The sequence below is a fragment of the Bufo bufo genome, chromosome 5 (assembly GCF_905171765.1).
Source record: "Bufo bufo chromosome 5, aBufBuf1.1, whole genome shotgun sequence".
Taxonomy (NCBI): Eukaryota; Metazoa; Chordata; class Amphibia; order Anura; family Bufonidae; genus Bufo; species Bufo bufo.
The window spans coordinates 72,034,894-72,057,768 of NC_053393.1; positions in this window are offsets into that span (position 1 = coordinate 72,034,894).

The following is a 22,875-nucleotide window of genomic DNA, read 5'->3' on the forward strand; positions in this document are numbered from 1 at the left end:
CTTCTTTCCCTTTCTGCCCCTTTTTGCCAAAATACTGCAGTGACATTTCCTGTAATTTTTTATTAATCATTCCAATAACAGGGAATCTTAAGAGTCTTGTATTGTTATTTATCGTCACTACCTCACCGAGTCGGGAGTGGGTAATTGCCAAGCGCCCCCTCCTTTACTTGGAAGCTTCTGCTTCAATAATTTGTCCAACATTTCCGCTCGATCACATTTAACCCCTTAAGGACTCAGCTCTATTTCACCTTAAGGACTTGGCCATTTTTTGCAAATCTGACCAGTGTCACTTTAAGTGCTGATAACTTTAAAACACTTTGACTTATCCAGGCCATTCTGAGATTGTTTTTTCGTCACAGATTGTACTTCATGACACTGGTAAACTTGTAAAAAATTGCAAATTTCCAAGTTTCAATTTCTCTACTTCTATAATACATAGTAATACCTAAAAAAAATAGTTATTACTTTACATTCCCCATATGTCTACTTCATGTTTGGATCATTTTGGGAATGATATTTTATTTTTTGGGGATGTTACAAGGCTTAGAAGTTTTCGAAAACCCAATTTTTAAGGACCAGTTCAGGTCTGAAGTCACTTTGCGAGGCTTACATAATAGAAACTATCAAAAATGACCCCATTCTATAAACTAAACCCCTCAAGGTATTCAAAACTTATTTTACAAACGTCATTAACCCTTTAGGTGTTCCACAAGAATTAATGGAAAATAGAGATACAATTTCAAAATTTCACTTTTTTGGCAGATTTTCCATTTTAATAATTTTTTCCAGTTAAAAAGCAAGGGTTAACAGCCAAACCAAACTCAATATTTATGGCCCTGATTCTGTAGTTTACAGAAACACCCCATATGTGGTCGTAAACCGCTGTACGGGCACACGGCAGGGCGCAGAAAGAAAGAAATGCCATACGGTTTTTAGAAGGCAGGTTTTGCTGGACTGTTTTTTTTTTACACCATGTCCCATTTGAAGCCCCCCTGATGCACCCCTAGAGTAGAAACTCCATAAAAGTGACCCCATCTAAGAAACTACACCCCTCAAGGTATTCAAAACTGATTTTACAAACGTCGTTTACCCTTTAGGTGTTCCACAAGAATTAATGGAAAATAGAGATACAATTTCAAAATTTCACTTTTTGGGCAGATTTTCCATTTTAATATTTTTTTTCCAGTTACAAAGCAAGGGTTAACAGCTAAACCAAACTCAATATTTATGGCCCTGATTCTGTCGTTTACAGAAACACCATATATGTGGTCGTAAACTGCTGTACGGGCACATGGCAGGGCGCAGAAGGAAAGGAATGCCATACGGTTTTTGGAAGGCAGATTTTTTTGACACCATGTCCCATTTAAAGCCCCCCTGATGCGCCCCTAGAGTAGAAACTGCAAAAAAGTGACCCCATTTTAGAAACTACTGGATAGGGGGGCAGTATTGTTGGTACTAGTTTAGGGTACATATGATTTTTGGTTGCTCTATATTACACTTTTTGTGAGGCAAGGTAACAAGAAATAGCTGTTTTGGCACCGTTTTTATTTTTTGTTATTTACAACATTTATCTGAAAGGTTAGATCATGTGATATTTTTATAGACCAGGTTGTCACGGATGCGGCGATACCTAATATGTATACTATATTCTGAGAGCCATTGTTTTTTCAGTTTTTGGGCGATTATCTTAGGTAGGGTCTCATTTTTTGCGGGATGAGATGACGGTTTGATTGGCACTATTTTGGGGTGCATATGACTTTTTGATCGCTTGCTATTACACTTCTTGTGATGTAAGGTGACAAAAAATTGTTTATTTAGCACAGTTTTTATTTTTTATTTTTTACGGTGTTCATCTGAGGGGTTGGGGCATGTGATATTTTTATAGATCCGGTTGATACGGATGCGGCGATACCTAGTATGTATACTTTTTTTTATTTATGTAAGTTTTACACAATAACAGCTTTTTTAAAACAAAAAAAATGATGTTTTAGTGTCTCCATATTCTGAGCCATATTTTTTTTTTTTTGGGCGATTGTCTCAGGTAGGGGCTCATTTTTTGCGGGATTAGGTGACGGTTAGATTGGTACTATTTTGGTGGTATTTTGCTGTTGTACTTTTTGTGATGTAAGCTGACAAAAAATTTGTTTTTTAGCACAGTTTTTATTTTTTATTTTTTACGGTGTTCATCTGAGGGGTTAGGTCATGTGATATGTTTATAGAGCCGGTCGATATGGACGCGGCGATATCTAATATGTCTACTTTTTTTTTCTTCCTATTTTTTTAACTTTATTTGGGGAAAATTACGCTTTTGTTTATTTTTACTTGAAACTTAAAATTTTTTGGGGGGAAAACTTTATTTTTTCAACTTTTATTTTACTATATTCTTTGTCCCACTTTGGTACTTCAACTTTTGGGGGTCTAATCTCTTTTACAATGCATTCAATACTTCTGTATTGGAATGCATTGGCTGTATGAGTAATACTGTGTGTATTACTCATACAGCTTCCGGCCTGTGAGATCCAGGGGGCTGGATCTCACAGGCTTGTCACCGCAAGGCAGCGCAGATGCCTAAGGAAGGCATCGCGCTGCCTTCCATGCCATCGGGTCCCCCCTACAGCCGCATGGGGACCCGATGGCACCGCCGCCCGCCGAAAAGGTAAAACCGCAAACCGCAGGTCTAAATTAACCTGCGGTTTGCGGCGATCGCCGATGCGGGGGGGGGTCATGACCCCCCCGGCGTTGTGACAGGATTCCGGCTGAATGATTTCAGCGGACATCCTGTTCCGATTAACCCCCGCCGCGCCGCAATGTAATTTTAAAGTTAGGACGTACCGGTACGCCCTGGGTCCTTAAGGACTCGGCAAACATGGCGTACCGGTACTTCCTAAGTCCTTAAGGGGTTAATTTCATCCATTGACCTCCGTTGGATGTGGTATCCCTTTCTCAGGCTCCCTCTCCGGCCTGGAACCCTGATTCCCCGCTACCCGTGATCACCATGGTAGGCGCAGAAAAGAACATTGAAAGTTGATAGAGAAGATATCCAATTTGATCGTGGACATCACGGGGATGTGCGACTTGGTGGAGCAGTATGTGTGCACACGCCTACACGTACTGACTGATGGGCCTGCCCCCTTCAACTTCTGGGTCTCCAAATTGGGCATATGGCCTGAGCTTGCCCTTTACGCCTTGGAGGTGCTGGCCTGCCCTGCATCCAGTGTATTGTCTGAACGTTTGTTTAACATGGCAGGAGGGGGTTATCAAAGAGAAGCGCAGCCACCTGTCCACAGCCAATGTGGACAAGCTCACATTCATTAAAATGAACCAGGCAGGGATCCCACAGGACTTGTCCGTACCTTGTGCAGAATAGACATGTATACCGGCCTCACCCATCCATTGTTGTACTCCAGCGCACTTTCTATTTGTTTTATTTTTTATATTTCCCAATGTTTTAGGGTCTACCCAAATTTAAACAAACAAAATAATAAAAATAAAAAACAAAAACAAAAACCAGTGTTGGCTACCTCCTCCTCCTCCACCACCGCTGCTTCCACCTACACCACCACGTCCACCGCCTCCTCAACCTCCTACTCCATATGGACCTCCTCCTCCTAGATCAAGATTATTATTTTTTATTTTTATGTGTTTTATGTTATTTGAAGTCATTTCCCTATCCACATGTGTTTGCAGAGCTCTTGCCATGCTCTTAACCGCTCCAAAGTTCGGGTCCCCATTGACTTCAATGGGGTTCGGGTTCGGGGTCAAGTTCGGGTCAAGTTCGGGTCCCGAACTCGAACTTTTTTGTGAAGTTCGGCCGAACCCGAACATCCAGGTGTCCGTTCAACTCTAATTACAACCTCCAGTCTTCTTAGGTATGATGCCACAAGGTTTGGGGATTTTCTGCAATTCTTTTCTGCAGATCCTCTCAAGCTCTGTTAGTTGCAAGGGGACTGTTGGTGGACAGCCATTTTCAGTCTTTCCAGAGAGGTTCCAATGGTTTCAAGTCAGGGCTCTGGCTGGGCCACTCATGGACATTTCTAGTGAGCCCCTGAGGAGCCAATGCAGAGAATGGGAGTCACTACACCCCTGATGAGATGTTGTATCACTGTGTTTTCCCTCAGGCCACTGCTCCGTGGGGATCGGTGCAATGGAAATTGTAACGGATCTCCTGGCACCCCGACCGGGTACCTCCATCGATAGTTGCTCCTAGCGCTTCCCAAGGACTCCAAGCACTCCACTTGACACCGTAAGCACTGCAGACCCCACGAACCACCGAAGCTTGGTTGAGGTCTTGCCGTCTCCTACCCACCCTGGACCTACGACAAGGCTCCAGGCTCCAGTGGGTGAACCTCTCCTAAATCCAGAGAGCAGGAACAGCTCTTACAAGAGCTAGTAGTTATAGCCAGGGGAGGATACAGCGTATAGCAATCCTCATACACATGAGACGAGGCTCTATGTTGAATGTAAAACAGGAACTCTTTATTGAACACACAGCATTGACTTATATACTCATGACATACTGAGGACATGACATAGCAGCCAATCCTGTACAGTTTGAACACAAAACTAACCCTATTCAACAAACGCAATGGCATTGTCTGTGACGCAATTAACAAACACTGGCATTGTCTTTGACGCAATCAACAATGAACATGCAAACAGATATCTTCACCCCCTCCATAATGAATGAATGGGAAGAGGAGACACATGTGATGGGATTATTTCCTGAGTGTATCATAGGAGACGGCTGCTATTATAATCAACTATCTTAATCCCATCACTAACACAATTAGTGGGAGTCTCAGTGCAGTTAACCCTTTTTGTGTTGCTGAATCCACACCATGCCTTTTTAATGGGCAATAGGAAATATGTGGCATATAAATTACACACATAAATCAGGGTTCATAGTTCCGTGTAACCCCAAAAGGTCTGAGGGGGTCTCCATAGTTCTCGGTCCATAGTCTGTAGGAAGGAGGCTGACCCTCAGGCTTCTCCAGCAGCCGCAGTGACGGTTCAGTCCGTCACATTTCTCCCCTCCCAACAGTAGACTAACCAGGTGCCTAAGTTAGTCGAGTAGCCCACCCATAAACAAACACTGGTCCTGTTGAACTCTGGGGCCTGGCTCTGTTCTGTATGTCCCCAGCTGTTGAGTAGACATCTGCTACTCCTTGCTTCATTGTTGTTCTCTAGCTTGGAGCTTGGTGGGCCGAGGCCGACTGCGCTCTGCCCAGATGCCAGCTCTTCTGCTGGGGTAACCTGTGGGGAGTCAGCCTCTGGAAAAGAGGATAGGGGAGGGCAGAGGCCGACTGCGCTCTGCCCAGATGCCAGCTCTTCCGCTGGGGTAGCCAGTGGGGAGTCAGGCTCTGGACAAGAGGATAGGGGAGGGCAGAGGCCGACTGTGCTCTGACCAGATGCCAGCTCTTCTGCTGGGGTAGCCTGTGAGGAGTCAGCCTCTGGAAAAGAGGATAGGGGATGACAGAGGCCGACTGCGCTCTGCCCAGATGCCAGCTCTTCCGCTGGGGTAGACAGTGGGGAGTCAGGCTCTGGAAAAGAGGATAGGGGAGGGCAGAGGCCGACTGCGCTCTGCCCAGATGCCAGCTCTTCTGCTGGGGTAGCCAGTGGGGAGTCAGGCTCTGGACAAGAGGATAGGGGAGGGCAGAGGCCGACTGTGCTCTGACCAGATGCCAGCTCTTCTGCTGGGGAAGCCTGTGAGGAGTCAGCCTCTGGAAAAGAGGATAGGGGAGGACAGAGGCCGACTGCGCTCTGCCCAGATGCCAGCTCTTCCGCTGGGGTAGACAGTGGGGAGTCAGGCTCTGGAAAAGAGGATAGGGGAGGGCAGAGGCCGACTGCGCTCTGCCCAGATGCCAGCTCTTCCGCTGGGATGGGGTCAGGGAATCCTGCCCCCAGGACCTTGTTGCGGATCAGCTGTGGAGAGGAGGGATCGTTTCAGCAGATTGCCAGTTTAAATAGGGCGCTGGTGGAGTCATGTGACGTGGCCAGCGTCACATGACTCCTGTGTTATAAGGCAGCCGAGCGCCTAGTGAGCCGCTCGGCGCTCAGCCTTATTGTGGTTACCATGGGAGTGGGCGACTGCGGGCGCGCAAATGATGCGAGCGCATCGTGACAATGGTAATCCGGCAAAAGATGCACAAAGATGCAGGTCATGCTGGCTCTCTCCCTCCCATTGCTGTGGAGAGACAAGGTTAAGGACATAAGTGCATACATGTCAAAAACAGCATCTAGGCTAGCATGCTTGCTACCAGGGGGACATAGTGTCAAGTAGGTGGGTGATCTAGCAAACCTATGTTATCTCGAAACAATGTCCCAATGAGGCTTTAGTCCCAGTAATGGACAGGTGGCCTGCCCTTATTAGATCACTGGGATCTCCGCAGCTCAAGTTCAGTGTCTTATCAGATGCAATTGGAGTCCTCTGCTCCCAAGATTGGTTCAGGAGTATGGTCTGGCTCTGTAGGAGCAGTGTCGTCAGACACTGTTAACAGGACCCGGATTTGTGGCTAGAGGAACCACTGGAGTATGAAGTCAATTTTATTGGAGTCTCAGGAACTGAAGATAATGGCAGCTTGGGTGACTTATCCATTTCCCTCAGCTGATCTTGAGCAGGATCCTGCAGACACTTCTTGAGCTGGTTGTGGTGTACCAGCTGATTGCCGCTGTCCTTCCTATGAAGCTGACAGACTTCGGGTAAGGGTGTAGCCACAGCAGTGTACGGTCACAGTGAGTGTCCGGTTTACTTACTTGGTTTTCAATTTGTAAGCATCCGGCCTTGGCGTTGAGGTCAAAGTCCTGTTTTTGCTTCTGTTGGACCTTCTCTATTCTGAAGCCTACTATTTATTTAGTGTCCTCTAGCTGCTTTCAATGTAGACGTTTATGAGTGACAGGGCCGAGCATCCTCCGGAGGAGTAGACCTTTTTGCAGAAAGAGTTGCTCTCTCTGCCACCAGATGCAGCTGTAACGGTCACGTACACACACACACACACACAGGGGGGAGGATAGTGACCACTGCGCTCCACCCTTCACCCCTGGCCCTGCCTACTTGCCTCACGAGTCCTGATGACAGGGGACAACTGGACGGCAGTCCCTAACTTAGTATACGTGCGGGAAGGACAGACAAGACAAATAACGGATAGTGAACGGACCGGGTCAAAACCAAGAGGACAACGCAGTACAGAGGGATAAGCAAAGAAAGGTCAGGAGAAGCCGGGGTCATAAATACCAGGAGAGACGAGAAGTACCAAAGGAGTCCGCAAAGAATAGTCAGGTGGAAGCCGAGGTCAATATACCAGGAAGGATGCGCAGTACAGGAGGAGCAGGCAAAGGATCGTCAGGGAACAGGATCAGGTAAGTACACGGGTATCCAACAACTGCCAGGAACCTAAATTAACAGGCAACCTGTGACCAGCAGGCTGCCTGTATTTATAGTGGGGAGTGAGGGTCATGTGACGTGGCCAGCGTCACATGACCGACAGACCGACCAGTCGAGCACCGAGTGATCAGCTCGGCGCTCAAGGCAGACCTAGGAGCAGGGAGCCTCCCAGCTAGCAAAGCCGCCCTGGGAACGAGGTCAAACAGAGATCCTCGCTCCAGAAGCTAAGCAGCAGGTCTGTGGCTGATGGGAGACCAAGTGTGCCTTCGGCACCCTGTTACATTTCTGGGTCAGCCTTTTTTTCCTGATCTTTTCAGGTGCTCCTACGTTGGAGAAGTATTGATGCATGTAATGCTGGCGCCCTGTGTCTGCCGCTGTCCCGCTTTCCCAAGCAGGCGCAGAGTCGCTCCACTCTATCTGTGTATATTGGGACTAGTGCTCAATGAAAGTCCCTTCAGCATTGCTCGAGCTAATCCTTCCTCCTTGCTTTCTGTCCAGTTGCTGGCTAAGGTGGTGATCAGCCTTCCTATTTAGCTGGGCTGGTTGCTCCACCACATTGCCTGAGCTTTGGGTATTCTAGTGTTTGCTAGTCCTAGTAAAGGTGTGCTTTTTCTGTTTGTCAGCCAATGTACGAACTCTGCCTGTTTCTCAACTCTGATTCTTCGCTGCCTACTCTGACTTTGAATCTTTTTCTCAGATACATATGAACGCTACCTGCCCTGACCTCAGATTTCTTTCTCGTATGTGCTAGTATGCTGCCTGCCCCAACCTCAGCCATTTTGGAATATCTTCAGTTCTGCAGCTGGCGCACGACAGAAGATTTTCTCAATAGTCTCTATAATCTCTTCTCTTGGTACATACTTTGTTTGTGCACATAAGCAATAGTAACCTAAGCAATACATATGCTATGAGGATAACTATGGCGACTTGGACAATCGTTTCAAGAATTCCCCATGAATCACCCTCCCAAAGTTTTGAACCAGTTGGCAGGGTTGAGGAAGGAAAAGCTTTTACCTGTAGGTTACCTTGGGATCTATATAATGGCAACAAGCAGGTCCTACAACCTGACACATACCTCCTTCCTTTGCTGTCAGGTAGTCTAAAACCAAGGTGTGTTGATTGGTGACAATGATTATCTGGTTCTGGACAATGTTAGAGGTGTTCATGAGTCTTAACACCTCCCATATCTGATCATCCAAATAATCAGTTGCCACTATTAGCTTGTCCCACATCTTCATTACCATGGGGTACAAGAACAAGGTACTAAAAAAATCTTATTGGAGACGCTCATCTCTACTAAGTGAGGTTTACCATTTGGTCTGGGTGTATTGTCCTTGGCCCTTCGATACAGAGTATGTTTAGGTACAGCATTTATATCTATGTTGGAATAGGGTATTATAAAGGTTGCAGAATAAACCGGACAATTGTACATAGACCAGTGACCTTTCTGGGCAACCACTTGTATGCCTTATGCCCACAGACCAGGAATATATCTTCTGGGACTGCAACCACCGTACTATTAAACAACTGAGTTATCAATTTGGCCAGTCGGACATCTTCTGCCAGTTTTGGTCCCTTTTCCTGAACCTCTGAGGAGTTAGAGATTATTCCAGCAATTAAATCAACTAAGGTACGGTTGTTGCAGGCCAGATACTTACCCTTTACAGGATCTATACCAACACACTGCATCAGGCTGTTCGGGTTAGAGTCATTGCAGCCAAATTTGTTATGAGGACTAAAAGACATAGCTTTCGACTGTATTTGAAAACAATAAGTGTGTCCAACTTGGAAAGCATGACACATTGCACCACATGTTTTCGTTTCAGGGGGTAGAGCTATAATAAACTGGTGGCCCTGTTACCATAAGCCAGGGGGGCTCAGCCCATCCTGCAATGGGTTAGGGTGCTTCCCTGTCTCTAGTTTTAGACTTAACCTGCTTCATGCCTGAGAAAAATATAGTAGAGTTGGCCAGTTCAGTCAATTCTGAAAAATTGAGGGGCACGACGAAATAGGGCATACTGGCTAAACTCACAGGACTGTGAGTATAGATCCAACAGTCCCTCAATTTTTCAATGTCATTCAGTCCTTCAAACAGCACCTGATGGTGCCGTATCAAAGCATTGTCCCATTCATCATTCAGTGGACGAAACACTGCTGACACGCTCAGGGTCAGAGCCACTGTCAGCAGGAGGATCTTCATCCTGTGGTTCCAAGACTTTCTTGCAGTGAGAAGCGTGTATCCAGTTGGGTTTTCCTTCAACCTTTACAGGGGTGTGGGTGGTCAACAGTACTTGAAAGGGACCATCGAATCTTGGATCTAGTCCTTTTCTCACATGCCTCTTTATCACCACCCAGTCTCCGGGCTGAAAGTTGTGAGTTCCTTCTACTGAGTCTAGATCTAGAAGTGAAGCAACCACTTGTTTATGAGTATGTTAAAGCCGTTTTGTAAGGGCCTGGACATACCCAGCGAGATTGTCATTATTCATCTGTAACTGCTAGGGGAAGTACAACCTAAGCCTGGGAGCGCACCCAAACAAAACAGTTCTGTTTTTTGGTTGGGAGTGATCCTAACAGTTTATAGGGCGAGGGGCAGGCATTCTGGCCAAGGTCTTTGAGTTTTCTGCATGGCTTTCTGGACTTCTGTAACTTCAATGTGCCGTTGAGGCGTTTAACTCGGACGCTGCTTTGGTAGGCCGCGTGAAACACTTGAGTGACCCCTAGAGCCTGCATGACCTCCCTCATTACTTCTCCTGTGAAATGGGATCCCCTATCTGAATCAATGACTTCAGGAACACCATACCTGCATATCAGTTCACTGACCAATTTCTTGGCGGTATTCTTTGCATTTGCCTTTGCTACTGGGAAGGCATCCGGCCATCCTGAAAAGAGATTAACACACACAAGAACAAACTCATACACATCTACCCTAGGTAGCTGTATATAGTCTATCTGCAATCTCTAAAATGGGTAAAATGGCCTCGGGTGTGCTTGCTTGGAGTCTTCACCACTTGACCGGGATTATTCAATGCACAAATCATGCACCCTTGTACAAACTGAGCTGCTACTATGGAAAACCCTAGTGCAATCCCAACCAGCATTTACAACACTTACCATAGCACTTTTAGACAGATGGGTAGGCCCATGGGCCTCCTGTGCCATAGCAGGATACATGGGACGAGGTAAGCAAGTCCTTTCTTTGTTTCTCCAGATTCCTTGTTCATCAACCTTGGCCCCGTGCTTTGCCAAAAGTTATTTTTCCTCAGGAGAGGCTTGATCAGTCACTTTCTGGAGCATACTTAGACACGTCTTCAGGCTTCAGGATTTTTACCGAGGTGGGGACAGTCTTTACGGGCTGTAGTGCGGCTTTGTCAGCTCGATTTTTACCTTTTGCCTCCACCGTGGTGTGCCTGGTGTGTGCCTTGACCTTGATGATGGCAACTTCCTCTGGTAACAACAGAGAGTTCATAAGTTCTAGTACAGAGTCTTTATTCTTTATAGGATGGCCTGCAGATGTTAGGAAGTGCCTGGCCCGCCAAATAGGTCCATAGTCATGTGCAATACCAAAAGCATACCTTGAGTCTGTTTAGATGTCCACCTTCTTCCCCTTGGCCATTTTACATGCCTCAGTGAGTGCCTTCAACTCTGCCTCATGTGCTGATATATGAGGTGGGAGTGGTTCAGCTGTACCTACCTCGTGCTGTGTGACCACTGCATATCCAGTATGGAACCGGCCATCCTCTCCCATGTACATGCTTCCATCTACAAAATACTCAGTCAGAATTAGAAAGAGTTTTTTTATAAACGTGTTCAAAACCAGACGTTTCCTGCTGCATTAATTGTACGCAATCATGAGGGTCATGTTTAACAAGATCAGTTAAAAGTTCTGATACACCTCCCTACCCAATTTCTGAATCTGTAATCGGTAACAGAGTAGCAGGATTCAGAGTAGTACAATGTTTGAATGAGATGTTTGCAGGCATGAGGAGTGCACACCGTAGTCTCAGTTGTCTGGCCATGGAGATATGTTTTGGTTGCACTTGAGTGAGAATGCCTTGAATGTCATGAGGAGTTTGAACAGTTACAGGGTAGTCCAGAACTATTTCAGAAGCTTTTTCGATCATGGGTTGCACTGCCGCTACTGTCCTGACACAAGAGGGGGCGCCTCTGGCAACAGGATCGAGGCGAGCAGAAAAGTAGGCAACGGGGCGTTGCTGATCTCCGTGTTTCTGAGTCAGTACAGCAGTGCTATGCCTCTGCATTTGAGAACAAAACAAACAGAAAGGTTTGTGATATTTTGGAATGCCCAGAGCGGGGGCAGACAGTATGCACAGTTTCAAAGTATGAAGGTTATTAACAGCTTCTTCTGTAAGATGAAAGGGATCAGGAGACAAACAGTCATATAGGGGCTGCATTAACATAGATGCGTGCCGTATCCAGGGAGACAAGACCCAAAAATACTCTCAAGTTCTGTGCTCCTTTGGGCACCTGTATCTTTTCCACTGCCTCTTTTCGTTCGGGGGGGGAGGTGCCGCACACCGTGCGAGAGTTAGTGTCCAAGAAATATCACCTTGTCTTTACAAAATTGCAGTTTATGCCTAGAAGCTTTACACCCATTTTCTTGGAGAAAAATTAGGAGTGACAGAGTGGCGGCTTGACAGATGGTCTCTGTTTCAACACACAAAAGTAAGTCATCGACATATTGCACATATTGCAATAAGACCACAGTTCCAGGAGGGAACCAATTGGCTAGGACAGACTATAGGGCCTGACTGTACATGGTGGGTGAGTTCTGGGCCCCCTGGGGTAAAACAGTCCATGTATACTGGTTCCCCTTGAAAGTGAAAGTAAAAAGATACTGACAATCTGGATGCAGATGTACACTGAAAAATGCATTTGCCAGGTGAATCACAGTGACAGCAGAGTGCGAATTGGGCACTATTGGGGTTTGTAGGACTGTGACTTTGTTGACCTCCCTTAACGGCCTTCTTCTTCACTGGAAAAAGGGGAGTGTTTGCCGGGGACACAGTCTTGATGAGAACACCTGCTCGGAGAAAATCATCTATTTGGCTGGACACTATTTCCTGAGCGTGACTCAACGGGTACTGTTTTACTTGCGGGGGCTGACACCCAAGCTTTAGAGACACCATCACAGGGGACACAGGTAATTTGCCTATGTCCGTCTTTGAGGTGGCCCAAAGGCTCTCGGGGACCTGGCTGTGCAGACTCTTTTCAGATTTTGTCCAATCAGGAAGATTTCATTCAGCCACCGTTATAGAAGCCATCATTGGGCAGAGAACTTCGACGGGGACTCCAAAGTCTACTTGACTAGTCCTATCTGGGTGCAGATGGATACTGACCCCAAGCGCTTGGAGTACATCAGTTCCCAGAAGAGGTTCAGGGAGATCATCCTTTACCAAAATTTGAGTGATAACAGTACTGTCTTTGATTTTTTTTTGTTTGACTGGTTCAGACTCACGGACAAATACGGTTTCCCCAGTGAAATCCATGCTAGGACGTGGTATGGACTGAGTTGATAGGGTTTTAAAAAGTTCTGGTCAACAACTGTTTTGGCTGTGTCACAATGCGCTCTGTGCGTAGTTCCAGGAAGCGGGGACGGTCGAGGCGCGCTCGCATCATCAGCGCGCCCGGCGTCGCTCATTCCCGTGGTAACCACACTGGGACTGAGCACCGAGCTGATCACTCGGCACTCGGCTGTATTGGAACTCAGGAGTCATGTGACACTGGCCACGTCACATGACTCCACTAACGCCCTATTTAAACAGGCAATGTGCTGGCCACAAATTGCCTGTTATTGAGGTCCTTACTGCGATATTACTTACCTGGTTTGTTGTTCCTGCTTGGCTTCTGATTATCCGTCCATCTCATCCCGTGGTCTTGGCGTTTCCTCCTGGTTCTGACCGGCTTCTCCTGACGATCCTCTGCTTGCTCCTCTGATACCGTGCTGCTCTCTTGGTTTTTGACTCAGCTTGTTTGACTACTCTGTTGCATGTTTTGTCTGTCTACCCTGCACTTATCCTAGCTGAGGGTTTGTCGACCAGTTGTCCCTTGTGGCTAGGACTTGCGAGGCAAGTAGGCAGGGACAGGGGTGCGGGTTGAGCTCAGTGGTCACTTCCCCACCCACTGTGTGTGTGACAGGCTGCCCCCATGTTGACCAGGAATAGAACTGCCTTTTTATTTCCTAGGGATACCGGGATATGTATTTGGGGGCCCACAGACTCTACTTTTACAGGCAGAACCGTCACAGGGGTACCGGTATCCTAGTCTGAAGACGGTGGTGATTTTGGACTAAATTGGCCACCGTTGTCTCTAGGTTTTTCATGGGAGCCCTACAATCTCTCTTCATGTGACCTGGTTTGCCGCAATTGTAACATTTAAAATCACTTTTGGGTTTGGGACCGGTGCCCTGTCCCATATATTTAACCGGAGGAGGGTTTTTCTTCAAGTCTAGTTCTAACCCTTTGGCCGCAGCAATTAATTGGTTTAAAGGGGTCACACACCATTCAGGTTCACAAGCTTTCAGCTTAGCCTGGAGGGTGGGTCGAATCCCCTCCATGAATGCACATGTCAACAGTTTTTCTCCCATGTTTCCAGCTTAATCCCAACCCATGTCGGTCCAGATAGTCCTTAGTCCTGCAGCATAAGTTTCTACAGTCTCCTGAGGACCCTGTACTACATCTTTGAGACTTTCTTCTTCCCTTGTACGTGCCCATTCTGTAAAAACCCTGACAAATTCAGTCCTGGACTGTAAAGTCTTTACCCAGTCTCTAGTCATATTATCCCATGCAGTACGCAGCCCTGCAGGGTGAGCGAATGTGAGGTCACAGGGGTAGTTAACAAACTGAGGGTTGCTCTTGGTACTCACAGTTTTTATATACCCTGGGCAGGCGTACAGCAGTGATGGAGAGGCTGGCACATGGATCCTCTGGGGCACTCTCTGTGTATAGGGACCAGGCCAGGTGGTAGGTGAGGTGCCCTGGATGTTGCAGGTTTAATGTGCCGGTGGCAAGATCCCTTTAAGTTCGTGATTCCAGTGCCGGTAACGGTGGCACACTGATTTATTGTAGTAATAATTGAGGAACACAAGTTGCAGTGAACCAAAACTTCCTTTTACTGAACAGTTCAACTATTTACAGTCTTTAGGCAGTTCCACATGTAAAAGGTTGTAACAGGCAGGCTTTATATAAAACGGCAGGCAAAGTCCTTGCAAGATACTCAGAGGGAATAACACTTACAGATCAGGCTGCACTTTTCCTCAGAATCCTGTCTGTCTTTCTCCAAGGCCCGTATGCCCTATTGCTGGCTTTATCCTTGGGTAGGGAAAACTTCCTCTGGTATATGTCTCCTTGCTGTAAATATATCTTTCTGCCCTTCAGCTCTCTGTTTGGCTGAAATAAACTTGGTTCTGCACTGTACTTTGATAGGAACTTAGTTTCGACTTCTTCCCCTGGTGGCAAGCTAGGAGCCTGGGCTATCTAGCTGCATGTCAGAAGCTGCTCCTCAGCTCCTGCCTGGCTGAAGTGACTCTTGGCTTCTGAACACACACTCTGACTGACTCTTTCCTGTCTGGGCCTAACTATATATACTAGGAGGTTCCCTAGCTCCCTTTACAGCTTGGGAGGAGAAACTGCACCCCTAACAGGCCTGGTACACAGGAGACAATAGGACAATATACATTAAAATGCAATATAAAATACCATGACCATGTTCCACAAGAGGTGGAGAACAACGTGACCCAATTGACCCTTAAGTAGTGCCCACATTTACATAGTGGGACACTACACCCATTTCTGTGTTCGTTCATATAGTCATTCACCATTTAATGTTGTGACTCCCCCTTCTTCAGCAACATCAGATCCTTCAAGTCAGTCCACGTAGCCCCATAAGTCACCTGTATCTGTTGAAGAGTCCTAGAAGTAGGAATAGGTCTCGTCAGAGGGTCGGGCAGTCGGGTCAAAAGTCCGAGTTGGTCTTTCGGACTCCAAGGGTGGTATTCAGTCACACTGGCGTGAAGAAATTCAGGTTCCTGATTCCGGCTGGATGTTCCAATGACCTGTCCAGGTGGCGGCTGGATGTTCCAATGACCTGTCCAGGTGGTCCTGAGGTTGTATCAGGTCCTCCTCTCGTCTGTTGTCCTGTTGAGGGTCTGGGTAGGATTCTTGTCTTAGTCACAACAGGGTAGAGTCCTACAGGTCTGTGGGGTCATGGGGTACCACAGGCTCGGCATGCATTGGCCCAGTCTGGATTCTGATTGCCACAGACATTACAAGTCCCTCCCTCCGTTCCATTCCCTCTTGGAGGTCTAGGGGCAGTTGGATATGGGGGAGGTCGTTCGTCAGCGTCATTGTCTTTTGATTTCTGAGTATACAACAGTCTACCTCTGACTACTTCTCCTCGACACCCCTCAGTTTCAGCTTCCCCTGCCACTTTAACCCAGGTATTAACTACTTCTTCACATCCATTATCCAACCACAATGTGTCCTTCTATATCTTTCCCAAGTATCCACATTTAAATTTCCATCCTTCATTTCTACCTTCTTCAACACCCTGTCAATATTGTTCAAACCTTTTTTTCCTTCCCTCTCTTCGACTAAAGTCTTAGCTGTTTTGTAACCCTCTGGTATACTGAAATTGTTCCCCATTTTGTATATCAATCTTTTTCCATAGAAAGTTAAACAATTATTAAGACGTCTATTTTCCCTCAGTTTCCTCAGAATTTCCTTACTATATTTACCTAGTGTATTCTGTTACTGAGTTTCTTAACCAATCAAAACCTCCCAAACCAGACATTGGAGTCCAAGGACTTTGATTACCCTTCCTGTAATTCTCCAAGATTTTCCACATACAATAAAGAACAAATAAGGCACATACCAATACTCCAAAAACTAAACCAAAGACTTCCCAATTGAAACTGTCAATCTTAGTTCTCAAAATCCAACAATCATAGTCATTTTCAGGTTCTTACCAAAAATAGGCTCAACTATAAAAGGAATTATACGTACATTCAATCACCAGATCCTCGAACAGGACAAATCACTCAGGGAGACACAGATATAGGGTAAGATAAAGTTTCTTACCTTTTAGCACTATTTCTTATATCTGCAAATCCCGGACTGGAACGTCCAATTTGTCGGAGACAAGATGAAGTGTCCTTTAGTTGAGCCTCACATTGGGCACCAAGATTTTGTTAGGGAAATATCCCTTTATCCTATAATTGTTGGAATCCAAATTAAAAAGGGACACGAGCGTTTGGGGAAACTGACACATACATTGGATGTAGTTGTATCAGATTTCTCTTTATTTTAAAGACAAGCTCACAATATATAGGTTCTAAAAAGAAAAACCATCACATGACAAACATGACATTTGCGGTTATAAGATATAGATCATAAGACCATACATATGTTTCCATTCATCCCCCCCCCCTCTCCCGCACTTTCTGAGACACAGATACCTCTGCTAAGAAGGAAACTGTGGGGGGGATGTGGGTGTACACATGAGCTGACCTTTTCATGCCTTGTTTTAGATTAACCCTGTAAGCTCCATTCAAGACACTGACCTCCATCTCCCACAGGCACATTACCCTTTTTTGATTGACAAAGCTCTATTGGGATGACAACACCTTGATGGTCTGGTGAGTAGCCCTCTGAGTTGCTCGGGTTGCTCTTGGAAGAGATTTTTTCAAGGATTTCTTCAAGGCTTCCAGTACTTCACTGCAGCAGCTGTGAAGCACGTTCATGACAACAGGGAGGTTATTGTTGTCCTGCACCTGGATGACAATGACTTCTTGATTTGGGAGTTGGTATCGCCAATCTGCAGTTTAGGCTTCCAGGTTTCCCACTTCTGGCAATAATAGTCATGTAGTCACTTTGGACTCTGTGTCTATTAAGGCTGAAAATGGGACTCCATTGATGCGCATCACAACTTTAGTTCAGGAGCTCACATATTTAGGCATCCAGGTCTGACCTTCTGGACCTAATACACTTACTCCCGTGGGGTGCTCCTTGGCCTTGGGCGGGGTGCCCGTTTAACTGCCAGAAAGCTTTCTCTGTGTGCCCACGTTTAAGGCAATATTTGCAGACAGGTCTCTTAATCTGTTTGTATCATTCATCCAACAGCCTATTTGTAGTCAGGAATTGATCCTCTTTGGGACCAGAAGGAGACGCCCAGGCTGCAGAGTTCTCTCTGTCTTGGAACGGTTTTCCAGCTGCTCTAGCTGTTTCCTCATCTTCAGCTAGGATGAAGACATGGACAGTTAGGGCAGCAACTGCAGCTGTGGTCTGCAGGCAGAAGAATGGGCAACAAGTTACTGTTCTCAGCAGATTTGAGCTTGCAGTCCCTCCCCTGGATACCAATGCCAAGCTCCTTAAAGTGCAAGAAAAGAGTATCTGGGTGCTGAGCTTACAGCATTTTTAGTTGGCTCTTTTGAGTCTCATTAATGATACCTTCAATAAACTGCTTTCTCAGAGTTTGCTCCTGACTCTCAGCCACTCAGGGATCTATATGAATGATGGCCCTTAGGGCATAAGGCAAAGTCTCTTAGAGGCTCCCCAGGCTGTTGTTGCTTCGCAAAGAAACACATCTTGAGTTCAGAGGCAGTCCTAGTTTCAAAGGATGGTACTTAATCTGTCTAAGATCTGATCTGCTGTCCTTTTCTCTGGCCGGGGTCAGGACTTGACTTACAAGAGGGGCAGCCCCCTCTAACTAGCCAATTAAGATCTCCACTTTCTGATCTTGAGCTAACAGGTATAGCTTAAATATAGCTTGCATTTTATCACAGAAATCTCTTGTGAATGAGACTCTCCAGTGTAGCATGAAAGCCAGGGGGCTCCAAAGTAGTACAGCATGGTTAGAGGTATGATCCAGGGAGCTGAATAGGGCAACGGCAGCTGAATAGGTGCATTACCCCTTTAAGGGTTGCAACGACAGCTTGATGTAAGTGGACATGGTGCTTCACAATGCAGATTACGGCCCCAAACAGTCTCTAGCAAGGTTAATTTCCCCAGCGGTACTCACTCAGACTATTTGACATTGGATCTAAGGGTCTGGTGAAGCTGGAACTGCATCGCGGCTCCACTTTGGTTTCTCCAAGATAGCCACAGGCTTTATTTCCCAGACAGGACCAGGCAGGCGTGATCACCTTTAGGCTTATTGCACACGAACGTGTGCGCTCCGTGGCCGTATTACAGACCGCATTTGCGGATCCGCAATACACGGGCACCGTTCCGTGTGCTTTCTGCATCACGGATGCGGACCCATTCACTTCAATGGGTCCGCAAATCCGGAGATGCGGAATGGTGTGGAACGAAGTGCTTCCATGGGGTTTCATCCCGTACTTCCGTTCCGCAAAAAGATAGAACCGTATACGGAACGAATGGATCTGCAAAAAAACGGAAGGTACTCCGCATGCCGTCCGTTTCCGTATTTCCGTTCCGTTCAAAGATAGAACATGTCCTATTATTGTCCGCATAACGGACAAGGATAGTATTGTTCTATCAGGGGCCAGCTGTTCCGTTCCGCAAAAAATGGAATGCACGCAGACCGCAAAATACTGAAAAAGCCATACGGTCGTGTGCAAGAGGCCTTACACTGCCTGTCAATCAAAGGGCAGAGAGCGTGGCAGGTACAAAGAGAGCAGAGTGATGCAAGGGAGGCTCGTCCCCGCTCATCACCGGATGTTTGGGGAGATGCAGCGGCGGCCGTGGGGGGATCAGGAGCAGCTTGGGTGCCGGGGAGCAGGGTAAGTAAGTAAAGCATTTGGGGACATGTTTTAGACATTGGATAACCACTTTAAAGCAGGCAGACCAGACCATAAAGCATGCCTGTCAGTAGTCATTCTCAGCACCGGAATAGTTTTTGCCATTTTCTATGCTTCTTAATAAGGGGCTGAGGTTAATTTACTCTGTGGAAAGCGTACATATTCAGCGTCAATAACAGCCAGCCCCAGGCGTATGCTCTTGTATTTGCATATAGAGAAGAGAGGCAGTAAATTACACAGCACTTGTATTTCAGTTTCACTCAGTGATGTCGGCTATCATTTTTGAAGAAAACCAAAGAGGTTTTTTGGAAAGATCTGCAAACCATGTGCCTTCAAGTCATAGCATTATCTCCCCAGCAGTAATTAAAAGAGATTGAACCTATTATTTGCAGGGAGTGTCTTGTCTAAAAGAAGAATTCCCTTAATTACAATGAGTGTGCACTTACTAATGGCCGAAAGGACATCTGCCAAGCAAAGAACAAGTACTATGACTACATACAGTTGTGTTCAAAATAATAGCAGTGTGTTTAAAAAAGAGAATAAAGCTCAAAATCCCTCATTTTATTTTAATCAGATTTTTTCCTACAGAAGGACACCCTTTTTATAGCGGCATTTGCGATGCAAATTGCGCTAACATCTGTGCAAAATCCTTCTAATAGCTTTTATTTCCATACACACAAATGCATTGGGAACACTGCATATCCTATTTCGAACCAAAACATGAAGAAAAATATATAAAATTTGTGTTGTTCCTCTAAAAAGAATTTAAGAAAAGTGAATAGTAGACTGTTAAAAAAAATAGCAGTGTTTGTATTCTTCTTTACAAACTCAAACCTTCACTATATAAACTGAAAAGTGTTTGAAGATTTTGCTTTTCTTTGAATCACTAACTAATATCTAGTTTTATAACCGCTGTTTCTGAGAACTGCTGTACATCTGTGTTACATGGAGTCAACCAACTTCTTGTACCTGTGAACAGGTATTCCAGCCCAGGATGATTGGACTACAGTCCACAGTTCTTCTCTATTTCTTGGTTTTGCCTCAGAAACTGCATTTTTGATGTCACCCCACAAGTTTTCTATTGGATTAAGATCTGGAGATAAAACAGGGGCGGACACAGACAGCAGAGGGCCCCTGTGCAAAGAATGTGCCTGCCCCCCCCCCCCCCCCCCTCTTCCAAGCCAAATTCTCAACATAACCTATTCCGTCCTAACATTACTTATAGCAATACAAAACATACAGGGTAAGACTACTTTCACACCTGCGGCACTACGCTCCGGCCACCTGATCCGGCAGAGAATGCTCAGGCATGCAGCGGTTTGTGTCCCGCTGATTCTCTGCATTTTTGCCGGATTGTGGCCGATCTCTGCCAGACCCCATTATAGTCAATGTGGCCGGCGGACATTCTGTCTGCATCCAGCAGTGCTGGAGCATTCCGGCAGGCTGTTCTCTGCCAGAATAACTAACTCAGATGTGAAGGTAGCCTAATACAGGTCCACATACCGGTTACATCCAGTGACATCTTCTTTGATGTAGATGTTCTCTGTCCTCATCTTCTCCTTTCTTCTCCTTTCTGATGATTTCTTTCAGTCATCTCTTCTCTCTGCAGGGTTTGACAGACATCTTAGTTTCCTAGTTTTCCATCATCCTCCCACCTAATCAACACCCCTCTAATATTGAGCCTGCTGTGCTCCCTATACAAGTTACACACAGATAGTTCCCCTTAAATAATTATTGGCACACAGTGTCCTAAAAAATAACTGCGCCCAGGAAACGGTGTCCCTGACACTAATAGTGTAAACATAATGTTCCCCAAAAATAAGTGTGCTAAGCTGATACCGTGCCAGGGTGCCCACCAAAGTAACAGTGCTCCCCAAAATCCCACCAATAGAAATAATTATCTACCAGACAACACGTAGTAGTAATAGTGCCCTACAGTAAAAACGACCCCACTGTGTCCCAGAAGTAATAATGCTCCCATAGTGCTCATACTAGTATTCAAGTTCCTGATAGTCCCTCAACTGTAATAAAGCCCACCATAATGCCCCCAGTAGTAATAATTCTCTTTATAATGTGTAACAGTAGTAAAATGCCCCCTTATAATGTGCGCCAGTACATAAAAGTGTCCTGTTGTGTGGCAGTATAAAAAATACCTCCTGTTAGTGCCCCCTGTAGAGTCAATGTCCCCATAGTACCCTCATAATGTGTGCCAGTGCCCCCTACTGTTTGCCCAAAAAACCCTCTTAGTGCCACCAGTTAAGCCAAGGTCCCCATAGTGCCCTATAATTTGTGCCAGTATAAAATACTCCTATATTGTGTGCCTCCCCTTGTCCCCATGGTGCCTGACAATGTGCTAGTATAAAATGCCCCCATAATGTGTGCCAGTATATAAAATGGGGTCACCAGTAGATGCCCCCATACTGCTCCCCCCTTCTCCATAGTGCCCATGTGTGCTAGCATATAAGATAGGGCCCCCATAGTGCTACTCCCCCTCCATAGTGCCCCCCATGTCTGCCAATATATAAGATAGAGCCCCAGAAGATGCCCCCATAGTGCTCCTCCCCCTCCATAGTGCCCCCCATGTGTGCCAGTATATAAAATAGGGCCCCAATAGTACTCCCCCCTCCATAGTGCCCCCATGTGTGTCAGTATTTAAAATAAGGCCCCCCATAGTGCTCCTCCCCCTCCATAGTGCCCCCCTTGTGTGCCAGTATATAAAATAGGGCCCCAATAGTACTCCCCCCTCCATAGTGCCCCCATGTGTGTCAGTATTTAAAATAAGGCCCCCCATAGTGCTCCTCCCCCTCCATAGTGCCCCCCTTGTGTGCCAGTATATAAAATAGGGCCCCAATAGTACTCCCCCTCTCCATAGTGCCCCCATGTGTGCCAGTATATAAAATAGGGCCCCAATCATACTCCCCCCCTCCACAGTGCCCCCCATGTGTGTCAGTATTTAAAAAAGGGCCCCCATAGTGCTCCTCCTCCTCCATAGTGCCCCCCATGTGTGCCAGTACATAAGATAGGGCCCCCAGTAGATGCCCCCATGAGTTCCAGATAGGGCCCCTAGTAAAGCGTAAATAAAAAAAATATATAAACTCACATACTTACCTCCTTGCCGCTTTCAGCGATGCGATGCAGGCCTCTTCCGGCCTGCGTCCCACGCTGTATGGCTCAGGCGGCGTGATGACGTCATTGCACCACCTGCGCCGTCCTCTGATAGGTTGCAGGCCTAGTTACTGTAGCCTATGAGAGGACTGGGGAAGGGAGACGCCTCTCCCCTGCCCCGTCGCAGCATCCATCCGTATTGCTGTCCTAAGGACAGCGATACAGATGAATAGAGATGAGCGCTTCCACAATTGAAGTGCTCATCTCCCCCTGCTGCCGGTAAGAAGGGGCCCCCTCCTGCTCTGGGCCCCTGTGCAGCCGCACCGGCTGCACATGCGGTATGTCCGCCCCTGCGGAGATTGGGCTGGCCACTCCATAACGTCAATCTTGTTGGTCTGGAACCAAGATGTTGCACGTTTACTGGTATGTTTGGGGTCGTTGTCTTGTTGGAACACCCATTTCAAGGGCATTTCCTCTTCAGCATAAGGCAGCATGACCTCTTCAAGTATTCTGATGTATTCAAACTGATCCATGATCCCTGGTATGCGATAAATTCGCCCAACACCGTAGTATGAGAAACATCCCCATATCATGACGCTTGCGCCACCATGCT